We start from the raw sequence: 6349 nt of genomic DNA, 5'->3' as shown, positions 1-6349 counted from the left end.
TAAGAATATGTATCAAATCCAGTATTTAAATTAGCAACGTGGTAATATGAAAAATTTTCAGTTGCTACTTCAGATGCTAAAGTAAACTAAATGACTACCGGTAGAGTTATCACTGTCACTTTTGGGATGTTGAGCCAGTAAGTATGAATGTGTTGGTTTTAAAACTGGTAAATTTGCAAGGTTGGAAATGAACTTAGGCTTTGGACACAAAATGAAATCCTGGTACCTTTTAAGTGCTGTTTTCAAAATTCACAGCGATCACCCTTGTCACTTTTATATGGAGTAACCCATTCCCCCCCCCCCCCCCCCCTCCCCAAGATGTAGGTATTTGGGCCAGAAATCTGTAACATGCTGCTATTGCTACTATGGTATGGGCTCAATTACTCTACATCCTGGTAATAACGTTAGTTGAGGTTGTTGTTGGATATCATCCTGCCTTAGGCTCTTTCTACAGGGTCTTTGGTTTTCCTGCATTAATATTATTGGGCGCGAGTGAAATTCGAATGACGTGAGTTTATTCTCTGTTCTGTCCGATCGCTTAGACAACAACTTTTTGCCTTTCACGTCAAATTCCATGTGTAGTACATAAAACACCTTGCCGTGAAATGTTTCAACGGTCATCTTGCGTCTGGCCAAAAAAACAAAAGAGAAAGCCTACACTGTCACTCCTCCCTTAACACATCTTTGGAAAAGCACCCAGATTTTGGGAGCCAAGTGACTTGCTGCAACCAGAGTCTCTTTTCTCAATGACAAAGGAGGCAGAGAAGAGAGACCCTGGGACCGAGGTTGAGAATTACAAGAGTGCTTTTGAGTGACCACGGTGTGATACTCAAATTCAGAGGTATTACCCTTTTTCATATTTGGGTCAAGGTTACTCAAAATTGTAGTTAATTTATACAAATCTCTATAGACTCTGCTCAAAAGGCTTTGTTTAGGGGAACAGGGTTGGTGTGGAGGTGAGTATGCTCTCCTTTCTCCATTATGGGCTGGGTTCAATTTCCAGCCCCTGCATCATGTACACTTTATTCTAAAATGGCTGCTTTTTTGGCATTCTTTTGTTTACTTGCAAATTAGCCCTTGTTGCCTCATTCTTAAATTTAAAATTCAAAAAAGTATTTACTGGTATCCTTGAACGAGGTGACAAGGGCTACTTTGCAAGCAAACAAAATAACTTTAAAATGGTGGCCATTTTGGAATAAGGTGTATATGGGCTGAGCTTGTTGGTTCTCTTTTCTGCTCTGAGAGGCTTTTGTCCATGCAGGTACTCCGGTTTTCCCCTGTCCACAAAAACCAACGATTTAATCTTTGTTTAGGTATTTTCAGATCATCCAAAGGAGAGATGCCACAACCCTACTGCTGATTATTAAGAGATCTCTCCTGCTGGGTATGGAAGGGCATACAGAGGCTTTACTTGACTGCCCAGTGTCAGTGGACGTCAAGTTTTCAGTCATCCTTGGCATTTTAAGGACCCAGCAACTGGCAAACACACACAAGAAGTACAATCGTGCAGAAAGCAACCTCACCATAAGGTGGTTTTCAGGATGGTCTCGAAAAATCTAAGAAGTAATCTAGAATCTATAGTAAAAATAATTAAAATCTACAATATACAGTCCTTAAAAAATCCTAAAATATACTTAACTATTCTGTTAAATTGATAGATATTAGAAAAGAAGAATTTCATAGATTTGACGTCATTGGTACATGATTTAAATATTTTTCGGAACTCATTTACACTAGCATTATTTGTGATAGTCTCTGGAAGATCACTCCATCTCTTGATTGCATGAAAGGCTAATCGTTGCTGACCCCACTGACACCTCGACTGTGGCAGACGAATATTTTTCTTCTGTCTTGAGTTCTGTCTGTGGGTCTCGCTTACATGAATAAAATCAAAGTTGCAGTCAGTTAAGCCATGAATGCATTTAAAAATAAACAAGACTCCAAGTAGGTCTTTACGTGGGATACACTGAACAAAGCAAGGAACACACAGTGGCTGTAAATCAAAATGCTGGTTGTTATTGATATTTCGGATGATGATGATGATGATGATGATGATGAAACCTTTATTTAAGTGTCATAAAAGGATTCTAGTACATTACAGTACTAATTGGGGACACTAAAACAAAGATAGTTAAAGTAAAATTATCCTAATTAAGACTTAAAGAATGTAAAATTCCTAAAATTCCTAAAAAATTAATATGTACAATTTATATCGATTTAATCATATACAATTTTAAAACATTATGAAAATTTATGTATCATATTAGGTATTACAGAGATGGCAAGAGGCACAGCTACTGTTGTCCAATGCAGAGATATCATTCGTTTGAAATCTTTCAGGGTTGGTGCACTTCTCTCAGAGTTGGACAACTTGGACCATAACATTGGGCCCAAGAATCTGATGGAGTACCTTCCATACTTAACAGTATTATATCTTCAAGTGAAGCTATGATCTTCGCAGTTACGAACGCAATTTTTACAATTGCGTAGAGAAGCCTGAAAATTTCAGGACTTCAACGGCGTTGAAGTCTTGAATTTCATATCGGCAGTTCATATATGATTCATGTCATATACCGTTTCATCAGTATTATATCTTGGAAGGATAAAGTCGGAGTTTCGGAGGCTATATGGCTTTAAATCGTTTCCTTTGAAAATATTTTCAAAGTAACCTGGCACCATTTGATGCTTAACCTTGTACATCAGAAATAATATGTCCTTCAACCGTCTTTCATTTAACGTATCTAGATTAGCCCTTGTTGTATCAGCTCAAACTTTCTTTCATTTTCAGTTTAGACAAGTTGTAAGTGTACATTATGGTCTGTCATAGAGACGAATAAGTTGGAGAGGGTATCATATAAACTCTTGTTCCTCGGCCATCGAAGCTTAATTAGAAATAAAACAAATCGCGGCGATAAGCATTGAGAAGCAACGCATTTTTATAAACTTGACCTTTCGTATTCTGCAACATACGTTTTCAAAAGTAATCGTTAAGATTTTGAAAATTATTTATTCAGAAATTTCTGTAGGTATGGGATGGAGACGAAGAAAAACTATCTTAGCAAAAATCTAAAAATAGCAGTTAATTATTGAGTAACAGCTTATCGCTACTGAAGTTAGCATTAAAGGGAAGATTAAGTTCCTTAATAAAGAATGTTTCTTTAATATTACAGTTGTAATCAGTTTTTCCTGATGCAAAAATTTCAAAATGACCCCACTTTATGTTGTGTCCAGTGGCTTTGGCAATGGAGGATGAGTGTTCTGGTTTGGTGAGGACTTTAAAAGGTTCAGTTTTTCCGTTTCGTCTTCGCTATATAAATCGTTTCGACTTCCCTATATAAAGATCATTGCACCAGCAACCAGCCTTGTAATGACTTTTGGTGTTTGGGACAGGTGCAAGCGATCTTTGATGCAGCGATAGTTCTGAACAATGACTTTGAGGTTGACAAAAGAATAGAAATTGTTAACGCAGGATGGAAGGCGTTTAGAGAGATTTGGCTACTCTTTGAACTTTGATAATGTATCAGTCAATTCCAAGAGCTCTCATGCCCCCCCTCCCCGGGCAAACCCCCGGGCATTTGACTTTTACAAAAAAAAAAAATGGTCAAATGCCCCCCTGTGTTGACAGTTTTACACCGTCAAATGCCCCACCAGTTAGGGCCTCACAAAGCGTCAAATATCCCACCCTCCATGCAAGAAGCAATTTTAATTTAAGAAAAAGACTTCGAGCACTACTTTAAAACCTTTTCCAGCGTAAGAGGCCGTTGTCATGAAACGTTTATTTCATTTTTTTTTTTTAATTGAACAGTTAATCGTTTATGTTAAACTAGCATCAACAGTAATTCCAGAAGGATTCATCTATAGTTTTGACAAACTGAACGAGTTACAAAAGAGTGTGAGTTCAATTTTGAGCACTGCTGTCACCCTTGTATCTTAAATTCCCTATTAGGTCATCTAGGAAGGCTATTGTGTATCTTTTTGATAACACAACATTTCAAAAAAAAAACTTTTTTATGTCGGCGCTGTACATGTTCTACGAGGTTAACAGGGAATGAATTATGTCGCATTGTCAGAAATTTGCTGCCTTTTTCTAAGGCGTGTAGCTTTCGCTTTACGGTTGCTTTGTTTTTTTTTTCTCATTACAGACTTAGCAAAACGGCATTTTTCATATTAAAAAAACCAAGCTACTGCTCGGTACAAAGCGGACACACGTGTAAATCCTCTAGGTACCGACCGCTGATCAACGCTTTTGTCGATAGTCAAATGCCCGCCCGTACGGGTTTCGTTTCTTGTCAAATGCAAATTCACCACTACTTTATCCTTTTGGCAAATGCCCGGAGGGAAGAGGGGGGTGGGGGGGGATGGGCGCACTTGGAAGTTGCGCGAGTGCAGATGTTCATGATAAACCCTGACTAAAAGGATAGTTGTTGTAAGACGAAAGCGTCAATTCAACACCTTAAAGTTAAACGACTTAGTTTTTCGACACTTTGGTTTGACACACACAGAGTTAATTGAAGTCTCCCGCAGAGAAACATTTTCCCGCCTAAGCTCGTCATGTTGTCCAGTTAAGGTGGCTCAAGCCAGTTTCAAAGATTTCAAGTAACGTTCTTATAAGAAAGTTTGGCACTACGACCCTGTATCGCACATTAGAAATGTTATTGTACCATAAGAAACACCAATTATTGATGAACAAGATGCAGTCATTATTGTGACGTAATAAGTCACCGTGGCAACAGGGAACGCCCTGTATAACACCCTTTGTTTTGGCTTTAGTTGCTAACTAACTAGGTGACCCCCACTTTTTGTCGCTGAAAAGTGATCACAAGGCCAAGATGAAACTTTCTTCATAGTTAAAAAAAAATGATGTACAGCGGATTCTGAGCCACCTTAAGTCTGTGATTTTTTAAAGGTGGGTCTGACTCTGCAGTACAGAATTTGTTTAGTCTTGGCCCTCTGATCCCTTTCTAGGAACAAAAAATGGGGGTCACCGAGTTATAGGGTGCTTTTGCTGGGCTTTCACGTTGCCAAGGTAACTTATTACGTCGCAATAATGCCGCATCTTGTTCAGTAATAATCGATGTTTCATATGTTAGCATAACATTGCTGTTACGTGATAAAAAGTATGTATTGCCAATCTTTCTTAAGAGACTGTCTATTCAAAGTGTTAAAACTGGTTAGAGCTACCTTAAGTGCGAAGATCACTTCACTCTTTCGTAAGCTAGAATTTAATAAAGAAAAAAATCCTTAAGTTCTACTTTATTGGTTGCAAGCCAATTAGTCAATCACCTTTCGTTGGCTATTCTCATTCGCGTAAAACCTTTCGCAAGCCGAATTAGGTAATCGCGTAAGTCCGTACTCCCGTGGCAGCTAGTCTATTGGCTCTAGAAGTCCCCAGGGAAATTCCCAAGACATTTAAGGACGGTGCCTACCAATTCAAAGGTATTTTTGTGCGGTTTACTGAATATGTGGGAAAAGCAGGTCTTAACAAGTGTTATTGAAATCCAAAAAGAAAATTGGGGGTAACCACGCATTTTTCGAAGGTAATTAATCAACAATATTTGTAAAAATCTTGAAAATACAAAGCAATGTATGGCGTTCTTTTCCAGATTGAAGCTTAATTATCTCCGAAAAATGCGTGGTTACCCCCAATTTTCTTTTTGGATACCAAGAGCACTTGCCAAGTTCTGCTTTCTCCGCGTAGTTTTGAGCCGCGCAAAAATATCCTTGTAGTAATAAGCGCCACCCATAGGAAATCCTAGTATCTCGAGATGCGCAGCACGTGAGCGCAATAACAATAGTAGGCACCGTCCTTAAAAGGCCGTTGCATGCAAATTTCTCTCTTTTTCGCACCACCCTCCGCCCCTTCAGCGGGGCTGGCCATTTTCTCTTTCAGCTCACCCTACGCCTTATACAAAATTCTTTCGTCCATAACTTATCCTTCATGAGGCGTAGGGTAGCTTATTAGGCGAATGTGAATTAATTACTATTGTGGTTCAGCGTCGGGACTCATGGAATAATTATTAATCGTCCAATTTCAGGAAAGACTGTTTTGCTTGAAGCCTGGTCGTCACTTGCGACGCAAGCATGCGCAATACATCTAGTTTACGTCATAGAAAGTGCGGCGTACGGGGTTTTATGCACGAGTTGTTTGTGTCAAAAACCCGAACGAGCGAGGAACGAGCGAGTGAGGGTTTTTGACACAAACAACGAGTGAATAAAACCCCGTACAAAGCACTTTCTATGTCGTAAACTGTTTATTACACATAACATAAGAATTTTCATTAAAATAGTTTTCTGAACGCGAATTAGAAACAAAAACTCACTAACAATAGAACCAAATGCAAATTTAATT

The 6349-nt window shown here is 38.7% G+C and overlaps 1 protein-coding gene across 1 annotated transcript in view; it reads left to right on the top strand.

Annotated features, from left to right (window-relative positions):
* Nucleotides 1–3167, top strand: part of LOC138022190 (uncharacterized) — a 4504-nt gene extending 1337 nt beyond the window's left edge. The window contains exon 2 of the mRNA XM_068869222.1: nucleotides 1314–3167. The gene's annotated coding sequence lies outside the window, so the exon portion shown is untranslated. The remainder of the gene's footprint in view (nucleotides 1–1313) is intronic.
* Nucleotides 3168–6349: the final 3182 nt, after the last annotated feature.

This window comes from Montipora capricornis, chromosome 10, assembly GCF_036669925.1.
Source record: "Montipora capricornis isolate CH-2021 chromosome 10, ASM3666992v2, whole genome shotgun sequence".
Classification (NCBI taxonomy): Eukaryota; Metazoa; Cnidaria; class Anthozoa; order Scleractinia; family Acroporidae; genus Montipora; species Montipora capricornis.
Note: the sequence above shows the minus strand (reverse complement) of the source record. Positions and strands in the feature narration are given on the sequence as shown.